Below are 19,111 nucleotides of genomic sequence, written 5' to 3' on the forward strand. Positions count from 1 at the left end.
CACAACACAGCTCTCTCCTAACTTCACCACATGCAGAGACTTGGGCACAAGCCAGCTCCTGCTGTTTCTCTCCTACTCCCCAGGTCATGCATAGTCACCCCCTACAAGAGAGGAACCCAAGAGAAGTCACTCTAAGCAGGTGTCAGTCTAAATAATTAGCAGAAAAATAGTAAACTGTTTTCATAGCCTCCAAGAAATAAGCTTATTTTGTAACATTAAATTCTACAGTCCTTTCATTATCTGAATGTAAGGCTTATCGTGAAAGATTATGCACTAAACACTACTCGTCTACTAGGTCTGGCTGGGATGGAGATAATTTTCTTTAGAGCAGCCCTATCTGGTGTTGTGATTTTGATCTGTGTCCCTATAAGGTGTTGTGGTTTTGATCTGTGACCAAAATGGTGTTATCAACACAGTTTGGCTTTTGCTGAGCAGTGCTTGCACAGCATTAAAGCCTCCTCTGTTTGTCGCTTTGACCCCCCCGGAAATAAGTTTGTGAACGAGCAAGAATTTGGGAGGGGACACAACCAGGACATCCGACCCCAGCTGACCAAAGGGGTATTCCACATCATATGACACTATGGTCAGCTATTTAAAAAAAGGAGATGATGGACAGTCTTCAAATGTAGACATTACTCAGAGACTGGCTGGGCATTGGTCTGTTTGTGGGAAGTGGTGAGTAATTGTCTGCACCACTTGTTCTTGATTGTTGGTTTTTGTTGTTGGTTTTTTGGTTGGTTGGTTGGTTGGTTTTGTTGGTTTTGTTGTTGTTGCTTGTTTGTTTGTTTGTTTTTTCTTCCACTTATTAAACTGTTTTTATCTTAGAAATTTTCTCACTTTTGCTCTTCCTATTCTCCCCCCACACACTCCATGGTCAGGGTGGGCAGTGATTTAGAGGCTGTGTGGGTGCTTAGCTGCTGGTTAGGACCAACCCACACCACTGCATGTCCTGCATGTCATTAAAAAAGGCTCTAATTTCCTAGGCTGTGTTAGACCTATAGCTGATCATTAATTACTATGGCTCATTTTAAAAATTTTGCAGTATTGTAGACCCATTCTTCTTTAACTTAAATTAGCACATATAATCAACACAAAGACTGAGAGCAGACAAAGGATGAATCCAGTTTGAAAATGATTATTAATAATTGTTGAACAGATCACACTAGTCTGTTACATCATCCCTGATTTTATATACAACCTGGAGTCTGGTTGTCTTTTGGTGAATGACATTAGATGGTACAAAGCTGTTATGAAGAACCATCAGGATTCCTTTGCAGAAGGCTATCAAGGTTACCTATATATTGATATAGATAATTCTGCACTTTACCTGTACAGATGACCTGTAGCTCATAACAAGGGTTAACTGCATTTCCAAATTATATATACAAAAAGAACGTAAGCTTATGTATAATTAAATGTGTGCCAGTTTTCCAGTGTTGCAAGAAATCTTAGCAAATAACATGGATAAAGTAGGACCAATGACAAGCACCAAAACGCATTCCTAACACCCTCTTCTCAGTAATCAAATAGCTTAACACAGATCTGGGAGGTGTTATTTAAGATAACAAAGGCTTTAGGAATGCAGGAACATAATATAAGAATAAATAGAAAAGTTTCTTCACTAGACTTATGCTTGCTTGGATAGGAAATGAGAAAATTTGGTGGGAGAAAGAAAACAGTTTAGAATAGTGCCAAAGAACAAGTTGCCTAGGCATAGCAGGTTTCTGGCCAACTCAGAACCAATGATTTTTGTCACTGCCAAATCTAACAATCAGTCAGAGTTTTGGACTCTAACATATCACTCACTAATACCTGAGTGATGCACAAGTTAGAGGCTTAATAAGTTGCCACCTGCCAGGTGAGTTACTGCAACTGAGCACATGCATACCATCCCCATAGCAAAGTAGAATGTTCTTTCTTAAATTCTGTATCAAAAGAATGTATGAGTTGTGTCAGAAATTTATGCAAAAAATGATTTCAGCAATTCTTATTTCAGCATCAGAATTTCCGCTCTTATGTAAGTGAGCTTATTGAGAGAAATTAAGGTCTTGTGAAAAGTTGGGTCAGCTGAAACTGAAAACATACAGAAATTGATGGCAATAACTGGAATTCAAGTAAATTATGTTTACTTTATTAAAAAAAAAAAAAGGGGGGGGGCACGGCAGGAGGTCTGTAAGTCTCTAGTGTCACTAGAAAGTCTATATTCACTCACACTTTTCAACTTAAACACACTTCCACATAGAGGAAACAGAGCATTGATAGTGCATGGACTAATGGAGAAAAATAGTCATGAAATTATCTTTCATGTATTCAATGCATTCAATGTTTAATACCTCACTCCCCTGCATAACTGTAATGAACTAAGTTCTTTTTGACTTTTTCTAATAGGTACATCACAATAAAAATAATGAAATTATGGAACTAATGGGGAAAATAATTGCAAATCGTGAATACTTTGTTAACGTGTTTTCCCTTTAAAACTGTCTGATGGGTAGCCTGGATGACCCACTGCAGTCTCGTAAATAGGCACTCCTTTTGTGAATAGAATTTAAATGATTTCCCAGATGATTTCATGTTTTTCCTGTGGAGTAGGGTCACTGAGACATCACACATCAGTGTCTGGCTGTGATCTATCATCATTTGCAATGATTTCCACATTTTAAATAAACATTACCAACTGCTCAGTTTCTTGAGTTCTCAACTGCATGTAACTAATCTTTGGCAGTTGGACTCAATGGTCCTTGTGGGTCCCTTCCAACTCAGCATATTCAATGACTTTATGTGATTAGATGCCAGCATTGCCCTCTCAGCCACACATACAATGTATGTGGAAGTACTCAGGGCTGTCTGCTGCTGTCCCACATTTAACCTTGGGAAGTGTGATAGGAATCATGATGTCCCCAATCTTTTCCTTCCAGCTACTGAGCCTAGCTCAAAAGCAAACTGTGCCTGCAAAACTTTTGAAGAGGGGTGGAAATCTCACTTAGCATCCAGAGACTATACTTTTATTTTTATTTTTTTGCAATTGTTTGGTTGAAAAGACAGAATTTGACTCACCATTAGGGATTTGACTCCTTAGCCACCCATGTATGGTAAGTTCTTTGCCAGCCTGCCTGTCATAGCTTCTATGGAGCAGTCTGGAAGCAGTTTTTCAGGAATTTTTCATCTTATTTTCATCTCCCTGAGGTGATTAGAAGGATGACTGTAGTTCCAAACCTGGGAAGGAAAGATGGCTTTGCAGTATATTGACAAAGTGTATTGCTGCACAATGAAGATAAGAAAAATCTATTTGACCCTAAAAGATGAGCACTGCCATAGTTGCTGGGAGCAATGGCATATACAGTGTACAGCATAATAAATGTTGCTAGGTATAAGCACAAGTTGAAGCTGTTGTTACTAAGCTATCCTAAATTCGTCTTGATGCAATGCTTAGCTAACAAGACTGATGCAAGAAGCACTAGTTATAAGCATGGGCACAGATAAACAATCCTAAAGTGGAGGTGACTTCAATAGATGGTATTTAGTAGTCATAGGCCTTCATATATTTTATGGACTTCTGGTTTTAGTTTATTCAGGAACCTTTTAGTGGTTGGGCCCATGTTAAAAAGGTCATAGGCGTGTGACCAACCCAGATTAAGCACCAGTTGCTGGAATGACTCATCACAGATTTTCCCTTTTGGAAAAACAAATGTCTCAAACTAAAAATAGCTGTTTCATTTTTGTCTTGATTTTGTTTATTTTTTCTCTCACAGATGGATTTTTATTTATTTTTGTCTACAAAGAAAGTTTTTAAGAAAACATATGTAAGACAAGATTTCAAGATTCTTACTAAATCACTTATTTTCTTCAGGCACATATCATCTAACTTCCCTACAGCACAGTGTCACTACATGCCATTAAAAGTTATCTTGAAACGTTAACTACAGTAGGATTTGGCAAGTTGATGCTCAGCATAATTTTCTGAATTGGAAGTCAATATTCAGAACTTTCAGGAACCTTGCAGAGCACATCACCCTTTAAGGGTGCTCTTAAAGAAAACAGCACAAGCATTTTGTGTGTACATTTTCATCCTTGAAAATCTAAAAACATCACACACAGAATGATAAAAAAAAAAAAAAAAGAAAAAAAGTATGGTTATTAGATGCAGGTCAGCTGTGGGAAAGTACTTGATCTAATTACTCAAAGTGTTTTGCATTGAGCAAGATTTGTAGGGTTGTTACAATGATGTTCAGGTCATGCTTCATCGTGAAGCTCTTCAGACATAGTTTTTTCTCCAGAAATTTACAAAGGTGTTCAGCAAATTGCCCACCTTTTCTTCTTCTTCTTCTTCTTTTTTTTTTTTTTAAGGGCAACTCTTGTTTCATATTTAATGTTCAGGTCACTACTGCTATGCAGTGAAACTGTAATATATTAATAGGATCTGGAAATAGTCTTGAAGTCTCATGTATTTTTCAACATATTGAAATGTATCTCAGCGTATTTTACTGGCATGTTGCATTGTCATTTTCCATCAAGTAAAGAAAAAGAAGCAAAGGAGGGAGACATACATTCCTCCTATGAGAACTGTAGTAACAACAGTTAAAATTAGAATGAGAGGCATTAATTGTAATTAATTAAACTATCCTCCTCTATCAGAGATTGTTTTGCTGCAGAATCAGACAGCCCCTGCCTCCCCATAAAACAGATATCCATCCTGAAATACAATTTGAAATCTAGTCATGTAGTAGGCTCCATCAGAGTTTTAACTGCAGACTGAGTAAGTGAGAATTGCACCAAATGCAATACAACTTTTTCCTACATGCCATTCAGTGCTTTTTATATATATATTTTTTTTTTCCTGTACACAGAAGCATGAGACATTAGGTCACATTTAATAATTGTATGTAATTTTAAAAAGCTGTTTTCTGTCACAAGGGGAGACTGACTCAGTTCAGTTTATCTAAACCATCATTTTAATCAGTTTCCCTCTTCATCACAGCCTCTAAAATGAATTCATTTACCACCTTGTATAACGTTAGTGCCATATTTAATATTTTTACGGAGAAAAAATAATATATTATCTTCATATGTATTTATTTGAGAGAGAGTAGAAGTTGGCATATATAGTTGAAGACTTGATTTTTCTGTTGATGTGTTGGAGACTGAAGAATGACATGTTACTTGCTCACAATTAGTTTTGAGAGTTGTCTCAGTGTATTACCCAGAAAACTGCAACTGAGCTGAAAAAAAAAAAAAAAAAAAAAAAAAAAAAAACAGAGTCAGAATTGTTGCATTTTTAAAAATACATTTATATTTTCTCTTTTTCCTGGCATGTCCATAACACATGTGAAAACACATTTATAATATCATATACATCTGTCATTGAAAAGCAATTATCTGTAGTAATTAATAACTTTTGACCAAGCCATCATTGGCCAAAATTTGAAGACAGTTAGATGCTCAGATATGCAGATAGATATTAATGAAGTCACACTGGGCAGATGCCTAAAAAAGTCTGATAAAATAGCCCTTTGACCTTTCAATCTTTATAACCAGATCTTTATAACCAGAACTTCACAACCTTTCTAATATCTAGTTCCCCTGACCCTTCCACCCCCAAGGCAGAAATAAACTTTTAAAAAACTTCAAATTTGTCAGTTACTGCTTGGTCTTTTTACTTCAAATCAGCTGTTCTAAGCAAGTGAAATGCTGTCATTTTAGTGGACAGCTGGACTGAAAGAACAACTAAATATATAAAGATCTTCCCTTCACAGTGTAAACACAATGATACCGAGCTTTAGAAAAAATTAATGCTCTCAGTATGATGCAAAAAAATTGTAAAAAGGTCTATTGAATTTTCAAAGATTAAGATATTTCCCAGTTCTTCAGAAAAATAGAAGCAGGAACAGACAAAATCATTAAATTTTGAGATTGCTATGACACAACATTAAAAAGAAGTAGTGGTGGTGGCGGTAGTAGTAGTAGTAGAACAAGAACAAGAACAAGAACAAGAACAAGAACAAGAAGAAAGCACTTTTCAGCTTAGTAAGAAAACACAAACCTTACTATAGTTTAGCTCCAAGTTTCATTTTAGAGAACCATAGTTCTTCAAACTGTATTAAAAAAGAAGGTGGTTTTGCATTCTTATTAATTTAAGATGCATCTGAAATCTTCAAAGGCAAAATTCTGCTAATTTTTCTGCAATTTTTTCCTTCTTTTATGAGAACAATATTAAAAATATAGAATTTCCTCAAATTACTGAATTTAGCAACACATTTCCCAGAGCAAACATACGTTAATGTGATAATCTGATTTCAAAATATAGCCCAGCTTAACTATTGCTTATCGTATTGTTGGGCTTGTTTGAGCAAGTGGGCAAAAGAACACAGATGGATCAACCAAGCATCTGCTGCATGATTTAATACTCAAGCAACTGTGAAGTATTCAACTCATCTGTTAACAGGAAGGTTTTTAACACAATATTGCCTTGAAAATTCTGGTGACGCCAACTGCAATCAAGAAAAATGGTGTCGTTCTGCCACCTTTCATTCCTAGAGCTCTTACAGAACCATGTGTAGGGCTGACATTCTTTGGTTAGCTGGATTTACTATTCACCCAAAGTATAAAACTAATGGATTACATCTTATGTTAAACAAGACCATTTGTTGCTTTTTACCATATAAGTAAATGATATAGCATTTTTCCTAGGTGTAAGACAAGTTGAACCACTTACTATGAGGTGTAATGCAAAATTCAGTTTCTAAGCCAGATTTTTGTTGATGTTGTTTTGTTTTTGTTGTTTTTCTTGAAGGTAAGCAAGTAGCATGTAGAGATAAAATATAGGGTGCAGAAGAAAATGAGTAACAGCAAAAGCCTCTTAAATCATGACATAAGAGTTTTGATTAATGGAATTTTGCAGAATGTTTCTCCCATGGGCCTATTGTTGAATTACTATGATATTAACACATTCCTATTTCATTCTGCATAGTTTCGTTCTCCATGTTTATCACCATAGCACCTCAACATCTTAAGACTGTTATATTGTTACACACCATTTGTTGTTCAACCTCTCCTCTAGTAAATAGTATGTGTAATTTTGCTGGTTGGCAATTAGGTTGCTGTTAGTTTGATGAACAGGAAGGTACCCCTACACATTTGTTTATCAAAAGACAAATCAAAGGATATACACCTTTATTCTGATGCAAGACGTTAATAAGATTTTGGGCAGTTCCTCATTACTGCAAGATCCCGCACAGTACCGTTACCCGATCCCCACATAGGACAGTATTTCTTATTATATTCCATCCTGGCAGAGAAATTTATCTGTTGGTCACAGTCAGCATCTCTTATCTGTAGCTCCTTTTTACTCTACCCCAGAGACAGGCCGTTAGCTCTATCAGAAACAGGAGCTGAGAGAACAGAACAGGTTAGATATATGATTTACCTAATCTAGTGTTGGCGGTAGCCTTTCTTCAAGTGGGAGGTTGGAATAAATGACCTCCAATTGTTCCTTCCAGCTATATTGCTATGATTATATATATAAGGAAGTTAAATATCATGGAGAGATGGGCTGAAGTGCTCTGTGCTGAGTCATTACTGAGTGAGATGTAATAGAGCTATTTATCTAGCTAACTAAAAGTGATAGAAAGTTATTCACAGGTTCTATTTTGAGAGAACTTAAGATTAAGTAGAAAATCAAGACTGGTTCTTGACTACAGACTGTTTGGTCAACTGTGGGCCCATCTCTTCAGGCATCAATTTCAGTGCATTTAAAATGCATTCTCTTTTTTGAGATTCATCTCCTATATTTTTCATCTATAATCTGATATTGTCTTGGTAATAGCAATAGAAATAAAACCACATCTGATGGACAGGTTCAAATGAAAGATGGGGATAGACAGTGAAGGTAGTGTAATTATGCAGAGGATACTAGGGCTACGGCAAAAATACAGAAAGTGTGTAGGCTGAGAAAACAAAACATTTTTGTCTTTATCGTTTCCTTTCAATGCATTTGTAGGAAAGCATTAGAGTGCTAAGTAGAAGCAGTAACGTGTATTAGCCAAGCATATGCAGCTCTACAGATTGCCAAATATTAGACGCTAATTATTCATTTAAATTTATCCCACCAATAGAAGACATATGACATGAAAAATTTTGAACAGAAGCAGTGATAAATCACTTTACCAGTGCTTGGCATATTATTTATGAGTGATTTTGTTGTGCCACAATTTACCAGTTTTGAAAACTTTATAGAATCTTCTCTGGCCTATTTCATGAAATTGAACTGATATATTAAAACATTAAAACTTTTTTTTTTTTTTTCTGAAACCAAGTAGCAGCATGAATCTCCTCTTCATTCATGCCCTCCTCCCTACCAAATGATAGTCAAACAGTTATTCCTGAAGTGATCAACCAGCCAAACTCAAAACAGCATTTCATTTTTCAAGCATGAGTAACATTTACCAGGAAAAGAAACTTTGCTCAGTAAAGTTTCTAGTTTCTCATGTTGTGTAAAAGTGTTGGTGCTTTTTTTTTTTTTTTTTTTTTTTTTTTTATGGTCTCTTAAAACAATACATAAAGGCTTAAGGACAACTACACTTTGAAAGAGTGTTCCCACAGGTCCCTTAGAAACAAGACAATTGGAACAATACACATATATTAAATATAATTTCCTGACACCCTTTCAAGCAACAGAGCTCCATGTACATATAGACACTTTCCAGAGGGCTCCTGAGAACTCAAAAAAATGTTGTTTCTACCGACACTTTTGTAAATGTATATTTGAAAACAAATCCGCCTTCAGATCCACCATTTCAGAATCCTAAGCCTGCAGGTTGGGCTCAGAATGCAAATTTATTGCTTAGATTAGCTCAGAGGACTTTCAATTATAACCACATGTCATGGGCTAGCTGGTCCTATGTGGGAATTGAGTTTGGCCTCAGTGTGAGCAGATTGGCAATACTTCCTCAAGTTAAGGCACACTATTTTAGATATCCAATGGCACTAAAGGAGCATTTACTCTTGTATGGTTTTGACACTAGTGGGTACAAGTACTAAACATATCATGACAATAATCAGTATCTCAGACACCCAAATTCTATTTGAGAGTCATATTGCTGCTAATAAAAATAAAAAATAAAAAAAAAGCATAAAAATGTATATGATAGAGAGAATAAGAAAATGCTAATAGACTTAGATCTTTTATAAAAGACTGCCAAATTTTAGACAAACTGCCAAAATTAGGCCCTAACCCCACCACCCACCACCTTCTCCCAAAAATGAAAAATATATATATATATATATATGCTAAGAGACAAACTGGCTGTATGTCGTAAATGGACAAATTTCTGCTTGCACTTTGAGAACTAACCACAAAATAAGATGAAATAAACTAGAGAAAAACTGAGAATAGATCTTAGGTTAAAGCCTAAATTTAGTTTGTCAAGAAACAGATGATTAGTACATTCACTTATCACATTAGTAATAATGATGTTTTCTGTCAGTGATTTGACCATAAAAATTCCAATCTGCAGTTATAATGGGATACTCACATTCACATGGTTTCAGAGCTGAAGCTTGGTCAAGATTAAGCTTTCATAAGAGTCTCTTAATACTTAAACCGTATAGGAACAATCTTATTAAAACTCTTTTCTCACTGTATGTTTACACAATTTCAAGGCTTATACGTTTCTCTCAGGAAGTATTTGTGTTACTTATTTTGACTCACTTAGTGTTTCTGTAATTAGTTCTTTCTCTAAGTTCCTTTAAAATATGTTCTTTGGAGTATTGCAGATCCATTTCCTCAAACTCTCAGTTCTTAGCTCACATCTGAAAGTTGACAATATGTACCACCAGTGCAAAGTGGGAAAAGAGCAAACATAAATATAAGACCTGTTGTGCTTTCCTCAGCTGTCCTCATCCCACCTTTATACAACAGCTCAGGTTTAGAAAAGGTTGTGTGAAGAACAGTAACCTAATGGTAGTCAAGGCTGTATGTTTCCAAAATGTGCCCTACACACCAGGCTGTAGGCTATTCTTTAGTGGTGGCACTGTCATTCTTGCCCATTGGAGCTGCCCCACTTTGCAAAAAGGGCAACGTGATTCTCTGGCTTTGTCATGTACTTTGAAGTATGCACTGATGCTGAAAATAGTCATGTTCAGCTGCTGGTATTTCTACCCCAATAAAGTGCAAAGTTTCAAAAGAGAGTTCTGCTTGCTGCTGTTTAAAGAGTGCCCAGATATCAAGATTTTTTTAAGAGCCAGTCCTGTTTTTCTTAAAATAAAAGATTTAGCTAGTTGCCCACAGGGTGATGTAAGTAGAACGAAGTGCCTATAATCCAGAGAGAAGTGTGCTATTGATATATTCATTTTCTAGTGGTTAGCATAAGTTATTCCTTCCTCAGAGCGTAGCTACCTGTAGGCATCATCTCTGAGGAACCTAATTTTCACATAGTTTCTCAGTTTAGGAAGCCATACTCACATTTGCAGCATTTGCAGATTTTTGCACAGTTCCTAAGACTCTTTTGGGGAGCGGGCAGTATGATTAGCTGACTACCTACAGGTGTTCTTCTGCCTGTGACAGACCTGTACTAAGTGTCCCTATTTAATATTGACTTCTGTCTGAAATACCCATTTCCACAAAGATTGTCCATAGCCCACTGAATAAGAATCTACTAATGTGTGTTTTATCAACCTGATTGAGACAGAATATGGAATTCTTCAAAAACCAACTTATCCAAATTAATATAATAGGAATAGCAAAGCTTCCATTATCACCCACCTCACAACACGTCAACTTTATCTTTAGATGTCACAGAGCTATTTTGTTAAAATCTAAGAACCATTCAACTTCAGCAGAGACAGGGTCATCTGAGAAGCTGATAGCACTAATCCTACCTTCAGTGACAGTGCTGTTTCATGTTATGAATGACGAGATGGAGCAAAAATGGAGGATACCCTTGAAGGTGTCCATAAACATGAATATGAAGACACTTGGATTCAGTTCAGATGCTTAAATATAGATATCTAGTGCCTGGCCTGCACATGCTAGCCCAGATGTGGGTCCTGTATCACATCTGCCAACCTTGCATACATTGCTCACATTCTCTGTACACTCAGATGGTGCTTGGTATCTGTTTAGGCAGCAGAATCACAACCCTGGGCTGGGACCCAGTTCAAGATTAGGAGATTTAAAATTAATTGTCTGTAAATGTGTACACCAATGGAAACCTGCTACCTATGTACAACTCTTTAAAAGTATCTGTGCTCATCCTAGACTTTCAGAAAACCTTTCCATAAATTTCCTAACCCAAATTTGAGCCCTGTACAAAGGTAAAAATCATTTTAATAAGAAGCCACAGACTTTACATTAACCCAGCTATACAGGTTCTCTGGACTTGTCCACAATTCTCTTAGCTTGAGATGATTTTAGCATGTCACAGCTGTGATAGCAATTGTTTACTGGGCAGACGGCTCTATCCTAAATTGTTTTAGCTTTAGTTTATCTGTGTGCAATTGTGTGGTGCAATGCCTACTGCTAACTAATAGGTAGTGATAACGAGTAGTTTTTCTGTGTAGAGTGAACTCCTTATGATTCTAGGATAAAAATGTGGCACAGTATAGCAGCAGACAGATACCAAAAGCCCCAGGACTGTAAACACAAATGGTAATGGTCAATTACTGGTCACTGTAGGAGTGCAACCATGTGTGTTTGCTAAAACAGTTTTTACCAATAATAAAAGAGAATAGAAAAACAAACAAAATAAGGAATTGGGAATCACTGGAGATAAAGTAAGCATATTGTAGTAGCGTATAAAAAAGTCTGAGAAGACCCCAGATTGAGGAATACCAGTGTCATACTCTTCCCAGCAAAGGACTCAGGACACTGTTGACTTCTTGAAAACTCCCTGCACCATCCTCTCAAAAGGGCTGCAGACAGAGGGTGACAGAGGATGAGTGAACTGAACAGCTGGGAAAAGAGATATATACCAGAAAGTTTGTGTACATCAGACCTAACTGTATTGTTAGCTCTAAGTGTTAGCATTATTGTAACTGAACGAAAAACAACTTTGTATTTTACTTGCTGTTCAGATTTTAGACTAATGATAGATTACTGGCTTCACCTGGGGAGCTTAGTCTTCATAAAAATTCTCAGTGTAACAATCTTCACATTTTGGATTATTTGTTTTTAATCTGTAATTCAGATTTAATCCTCTCCTTCACCCTTCCATCCTTTCCCTTTAAAATGTGCAAACCAAAACTTTAAATTACTTGCTGTATTCTTTAGTAAAATTAATGTACCTACTTGGCCATTCCCCCAGCAGTTCCATAGTGTGCTGCATGATAAGAAAATTACCAAAATGTTAATTTAACCAAGCTATTGTTTTATAAAAGCTAGTCTGATATGTCTCTGTTTATCAACAAGCAAATACTTCGCCTTCATGAGGAAAGCAATTAACTCACTGAAATGTCTGACATATTGTTCCATTAAAATCCATCAAGTGAGAAGAAGGAATTCAGTAAAATATTTCCACTCATCCCGTGGAGAATACACTGACGTGGAGGCCCTCTCCCCATGCCAAGAGAACACAACAGCTCTCTGATGGTGGATTGCCAAGAGCGGAGGGAATTCTCCCATGGCTTGGTGCCAGCCTGGCGTCTCCTACATTGTGCTCAGGCTGTTAACGTCAGATGGAAAGTCAAGGCCAGGGCAGCCCTCTGTTCGAAAGCACTCACGTCACCGCAGCTGCTGGCAACAGCAGAGGATGGAGCAAAGTCAGGTTGCTCAGACCTGTGCTAAGGGCCAGCCTGGCCACCAGCTGAATCAGAAACCAGATGTTGCAAGGGAGAGTGGAGCCAACTTGGTGCTCCTCCACAAAGTTGCACCATGGCCCCAGGGGCACAGCTGAGAGCTGGAACCCAAATCTCCTGGTGCAGTGCATTTTCTTGCCCAGGATGCCAGCTCTACCTGTGTGCACAGTGCCTTTTTTTCCCCCAAACTACAGACACCAGTTTCCTTAGGAGTCATGCTCAATAGCTGTACTTGTTTGTGTTACACTGAACATGCACTGGGACAGGAAGTCACAGCACTTCCAATGCATTGACAACAAAAAAAATATAAAAAGATACTCTCTGCGCAATGAGGCATAACTTCATGCGTCAAAGCATTAATTGTTAATAGATAAAAGCTTCACTTGACTCAAAAAAAATCCCCATTTTTTTCTTAAGTATTTTCCTTTATCTCTGAAACAGATCAGTAAACACTGGAGGAATCCTTCGACTGCCTGAACTTAGGCTTAAATCCCATTTTGGTTGCCCTAATGTGCTCTGGCCTCCATATGCTGCCTGTATGCCATATATTATATCCATATCTTACCTACAAGGTCTGTGAGGAGTTCTCAGACAACCTAGGACATCTCACATGGAAAGACAAAGCTTTCCAGGGCTGGAAATGACATCCTGCTCTGAAGTTCATTAACACCATCTTCAGAGCAAACAGAGGTCTCTCTTACAGAGAGCAAACAGTAGATACATGTCTCTCCTTTGTACTGTGATTTTAGGTGTATAAAAACTCTCTTAAGCATATGTAATGTGTCATTCCTTATTACAACAAGAATTTCAATGCTGTGTTTTTCATCCTCATTAGACTCTATTGTACCAAAATACTGATTGAACAAGACCTTAGAAATAAATAACACAATTTAAGTGACATTTACTGTTGATATCTCCATGAGAAATTATCATTATTTGGGGAAAAAAAAAAAAAAAAAGAAAAAAAAAGTTATTTGTATATCCATCTTTGCATAAAACATACTTCTGTAGGCAAACTCTATTTCTTTTTATTTTTTTTCCCTGTATAGCCACATTTTGCTGTGAGTTTGGGGCTACCATTGAAAAATGCAATGAAATACTTCCTGTGACAGGTTCCAGTACAAACCCAAGGTGACTGAAACCAGATTCTTCAATGGTCCAGGACTCTGCAGATCAATCTGTGACACAGGTAACAAAGGTGTCATGTTGCCAGGTTCAGAGCAGTGGGTATCTGGGTTTCCACAGGACCTGACATCGAGGTATGTCTGTAATATATATTGGGTAAAAAAATAATAGCAAATAAATAAATAAAATAAGATATAAATAAATAAATAAATAAATAAGCAAACTAATTTATGGGGAAAAAAAAAAAGTTTGGGATGGTTTACTAGCAAAGCAGATAAGGCTGGTGGTGTTACACCGATGAGGAACACCTCATCACTCTCTGTAACTACCTGAAAGAAGGTTATAGCAAGAAGGATGGCAGTCTCTTTTCTCAGGTGACAAGTGGTAGGACATGAGGAAATGGTATCAAACTCTGACGGGGAGGTTTAGATTGGATATTAGGAAGAATTTCTTCATAGAGGGGCTTAGAAAGCATTGGAACAGGCTGCCAAAGGAAATGTTAGTCCTCCTCCCTGGAAGTATTTAAGAGATGTGTGGATGTGGCACTAAGGTACATGCTTTAGTAATGGAACTCAGTAGGTCAGGCTGATGGGTGGACGATGATCCTGAAAGTCTTTTCCAACCTATATGATTCTATGATTTCTTGATCCTGATGTTGGGAGTAGGGTAGGAACAAGACCATACTCTCAGTGATTATCCAGTTTGTGCTGTCAGTACTGGCACTTTAAGTCCGCTAGATCGGACCACCAAACAAATTTTCTAGAGAACAATTTCTGCAGGAAGTCTATGTGATCCAACAGGCATTACTTTATACACCTGTCTGCAAAGCCACATTCTGCTAAGTGGTCCTCGCTGACTGTTTGCCTCAGGCTGTTTTGTTTCATCAGTCATCCACACATGAGGCTATTTAGAAGTAGAGCATGTCAATACTATATGGCTAGGTGAAGGCCCTATATCATTCAAGAGGAAAAGATCACAACTGTTATTTTATGTAAATAATGTGTTTGATTGCACAACTGTGCAAGAGGCACAAGGAGCCATGTGGGTTACTGACCCCAGAGAAGCCCTGGGTGAAGGCAAGCAGTTGCTATCTCCCCCTTTGAGCTTTCATCCCATCCCATTACCTCATAGAGCAGACCAGTGAAAAGGAAAGAAGTTGCCAAGAGATCTGTTTCAGATTAGCTCCTTTGCTAATAACAGGAAAATGAGTACGTGAGCCAGTTACATCTGAGTCAGAGTCCGGCTCCCACCCTGCTCCAGGCAGGGCTCTTACTTGGCCTCTCACACAGGATGGATTCGGGGGAAAGTACTGGGTTTGGACCTTTGGAGTGACTCCTAGGTAGGAGTTTCATCCCACACCCATGGCTGTGAACACCCTTGGAGTGCCTATTAAAGCTGCAGTTAGATCATTCCTAACCCTGCCAGTGCCAGTCAGGATTTGGGTGATGGGGGCGCACCAACTGAGGCCCTAAGAGACAACTCCAGGCCCTAAAAAGCTCTAAGTGAATGAGCACAATGAAGCCAAAAATTAGAAATTCCTTTACTACAAGTGAGAGTATAGGCATAGTATTCTCTGAACTGTAAATAGATGGAGGAATAGATTGCTAGCCAGATGGAGGTGTCAACAGCTAGCCAGCCAGGAACAGAACAGCTAATATGAGGCCAGGAGGATGTATAGAAAGAGGTCTGGAAACTTGGAAGACAATGGCAAAGGGGAGAAGATGAACAAATGTATAGGATGTGGGAAATGAAGCAGGAGAAGAAGGTAGAAAAAATGAGGCTGCCAGAGACAGACATTAAACTACTTAAATGGTGCCCACCATTAAACTACATTAAAGGTGCCCACCCAGTTTTTCTGATTATCAAATTTCCTTTCTTATTTTACATTTTTGAAGCTAGCACCCTGTACTGATACCACTCAAGCAGGCACCTTAGACAGAGAAGCCAGTGTCTACTGAGCCACTTGTTTATTTTCTGCTCATAATGAAAGACTTCCTCTGGAAAATAAAGTTGCCAAGTCCTTTTCTCTCCAAATGTACCTGCACAGTATAGCTGAAGAGTTAGCTTTTCTTCTTTCACAAAATATTTTCTTTGGTGCTCATTAAGATCCAGAGATTTTATCTGTAATTTTACAAAACTTTCAATAAAATATAGTTCAACAAAAGTTCCTTATATTTAACTCTGATCAAAGTTTTAGAAATCATCATCATTCTGTCTGAAGGAAAAAAAAAAAAAAAAAAGGCAGAAATATTGCTTAAAGCACAGGGCTGTGGGCTCTAATTTCCTGAAATTAGTTGTATAGGAGAAGTTTTATTCCATAAAGCAAAACTACTTGTGGTTCAAAAAGCTAGCTCATAGCTACTAACAGAGGAAACACTAGTGACTGTTAATATATATAATTTATACCTAATTAATTTCAAAAGAATAATAAATGAAATCTGAAATGCATGCAAGAGTCCCTTCCTTTCAATCTACCCTTCAGCTCTAACCCTTTTTAGGACAAGTTCTGTCTCTCAGCATATTGCTTCTAACTAATTTTGGCAGCTGTTGTAATATAATCAATCATTGCACAGTAGAATATAAAGAAAGGTGGGCAAGAAGATCATTATCTCACCCAACACATGCAGTCAAGATGTCTCCATCGAAGCCAGTCACTCAGTACTGCCTTTACAGTCAAAAGAGAGGAAGACACACCCCAAGAAAGGTTTATCTCATAGAATCATAGACTCATTAAGGTTGGAAGAGACCTCCAAGGTCATCTGTTCCAACTGTCTCACTCTAACCCAAGCATTTAATGCATGGATATCTGAAATATAGTTTATCTGACCTAATTCTCTCCACTGCAGGTGACTTTGTATTTAGAGGACTGTGCTTTACACCCAAAGGCAATCCCAGCCATGGTGACAGCCCCCATGGCAGCACAAAGCCTTTACTCCATGGCTACTTATTGGAATCCTCATGTTGCTCCACTCCTTGCTGATCCACGGTCAGAGGAAAACCATTTCATGTCACAGAGAGCCCACACAGCTTAATGGTTAAATTTATGGTAAAATTCTTGCTAGTCTTCACTCATTTTCCTCAATATATTAATATCCCATACTAAAAATCCAGTGGCATCCTGACCTGATTGTTCACAGTCATTCACACCCTTTCCTATGCAGTTCATTGTTATCAAACAATTGTAATCTAAGGACCACAATTAGCATACAGGAAATGAAATGTTTCTTGAGTTGCTTACAGATTGGTTTGTTTTCATATTTTTTGGTTTTGCCAGGGTATGGCAGACAAATGTTTCTAGCTTTCGAAGGCATTCACACGGGATCAGCTCCATGCATTCATGGAAAATCATGTGGCCTGTGTTACCAGTGAACATTAGATTGAAATGCAGAAAGAGACATATTCCCAAGGTCACATGGATGTAAAAGAAGCCAAAATCAGCAGGACAGTCCCCACTTCTTAGGAAAGTACATCTGCTCCCTCCTACTGCACAACAAACAAGTGTTTGATGTGTTTATTACATTAGGATTTTTCCTCCTTCTTTGACATCTTTAGTAAGTGGTCAGACTTAGGAAAAAGTTATCCATCCTTTGGTTTCATGCCTGCTCCTTATGTGACTAAATGACCTAGTACTTCACAGACAAAACGATGTTTTTTTCTGCTGTGACAGTTTAGTAATTATCCCTTTCAAAACAGGATGCTCTGCTCATTACTGCTCTGTACACTTAGTCTGACTAAACTGCTTAGTGAATTTTTGGCTCTCTCTCAGTGGAGCTCTGTGAGACATAAACTGCAGTTGGTACAAAGGAATACCATGACACCAGAACAGAGACTGCCTGTTACCTGTTAAGGATTTGCCCCTAGATTTATATCAAATTCTTTCTGGATTGGTCAACAAACATCACGGAAGTAAAGTAGTGAAGTGGTATTAATCCTTTTCCTTTGCATGCTTAGCTACTTTAGTTTAAACGGGAAGTTCTTTCTCAAATGCTAATGTCAATTTAACACTTACTTAAGAAAATTTGAAGTAAATAAACAAACAGTGAAAATATTCTTATTTTATATTGTAATATCTTTTAGTCTCATCTGTGACTTGATCTGCCTTGTGCTAAGCCTTATACAGATAACTGTGTAAGGCAAGGCAGAGGAAGTCTGCCCCAGAAGTTGGATATTGGTTGTGACACTGGTTCTTCTGGCCTGTGGCCTGACTCTGCCATTTTTTCTTCCAGGGTGCCTGTGCAGTATGGGGATAAATGTAGTTTGCACCATATGAGGTATTCTTTCATGAGACCAAATGGGTTCTTCTCATGATCAAAATGCCATTTCTCCAAATGGCAAAATGGGTTCTTCTCAGGATCAAAATGCCGTTTCTCCAAAAAAAAAGGATTACATTCTTGATAGCAAAATTGGAAACAGTTAAGAATGTATCTTATCAATGCAAACCTTAAGATGAAACCAATGCTAATCTTTTCTCCAGGTTGTCACATAAAACTTACCTGAAACATAAAGTAGCTGCATGTGCAGAGGGCCATACCTCAGCAGTGCTTTTTTCAGGAGCACACCTGCAGCCTGAACCTCCTTGACAGCTGGCAGGGCAGTCCTCTCCACCTTCTGCCTGCCTCTGCTGGGGAAATCTATCCTTCCCTCCCCTTTAGGGGATTCAAGAGAACAGAACTTCTTGTTCTTCTCTCACTTGGTTTTATTTTGACTTCCTTTCTGCTTCTTTCATTTATCAAGAATCCAGCTTGAGGAACTGCACTGACTCCAGCTGCAATGATTCACACTCCCAACTTCCCGGCTCTTTGCTGAGTTCCTTTCCCCTCCATGGGAGTTCCTCAAGTTTACATGCCTGGCATAGTCCTTTAAGAGTACTTTCTTTTGGCTTGACTGGATTTTTTCCAGATTACCACATATCCAAGACGGTAACAACAATTTGCAGGCAATATATTAGAAGAAATACCAATGTACTTACATCTTATTCAGTTTATAATTTCCATCTTGATAAAGGCTTCTCATAGAGACCACACATTACACTTTAATAACCCAAAAGACAGACTTAGACCTTGAAGTGCTTTTCTAGACTACTTTTCTATTCTCTTTTCCCTCTTAGGAAGGCATTTTGAGGAATCCAGCCATTTCAGGCAGATCTGCTCCTGGTCACATTGATAAAGATGATGGCAGTGTACACTTGCAGAGTGCC

At 37.9% G+C, this 19,111-nt stretch overlaps 1 long non-coding RNA gene across 1 annotated transcript; it reads right to left on the reverse strand.

The window, feature by feature from the left end:
* Positions 1-4,443: 4,443 nt before the first annotated feature.
* Positions 4,444-18,619, reverse strand: LOC121064774. The gene is made up of 3 exons (XR_005816677.1): positions 18,408-18,619; positions 13,916-14,054; positions 4,444-5,219 (listed from the first exon to the last, which is right to left on the reverse strand). It is a non-coding gene; the product is annotated as an uncharacterized LOC121064774 (long non-coding RNA).
* Positions 18,620-19,111: the final 492 nt, after the last annotated feature.

The sequence above is a fragment of the Cygnus olor genome, chromosome 1, assembly GCF_009769625.2.
Source record: "Cygnus olor isolate bCygOlo1 chromosome 1, bCygOlo1.pri.v2, whole genome shotgun sequence".
Taxonomy (NCBI): domain Eukaryota; kingdom Metazoa; phylum Chordata; class Aves; order Anseriformes; family Anatidae; genus Cygnus; species Cygnus olor.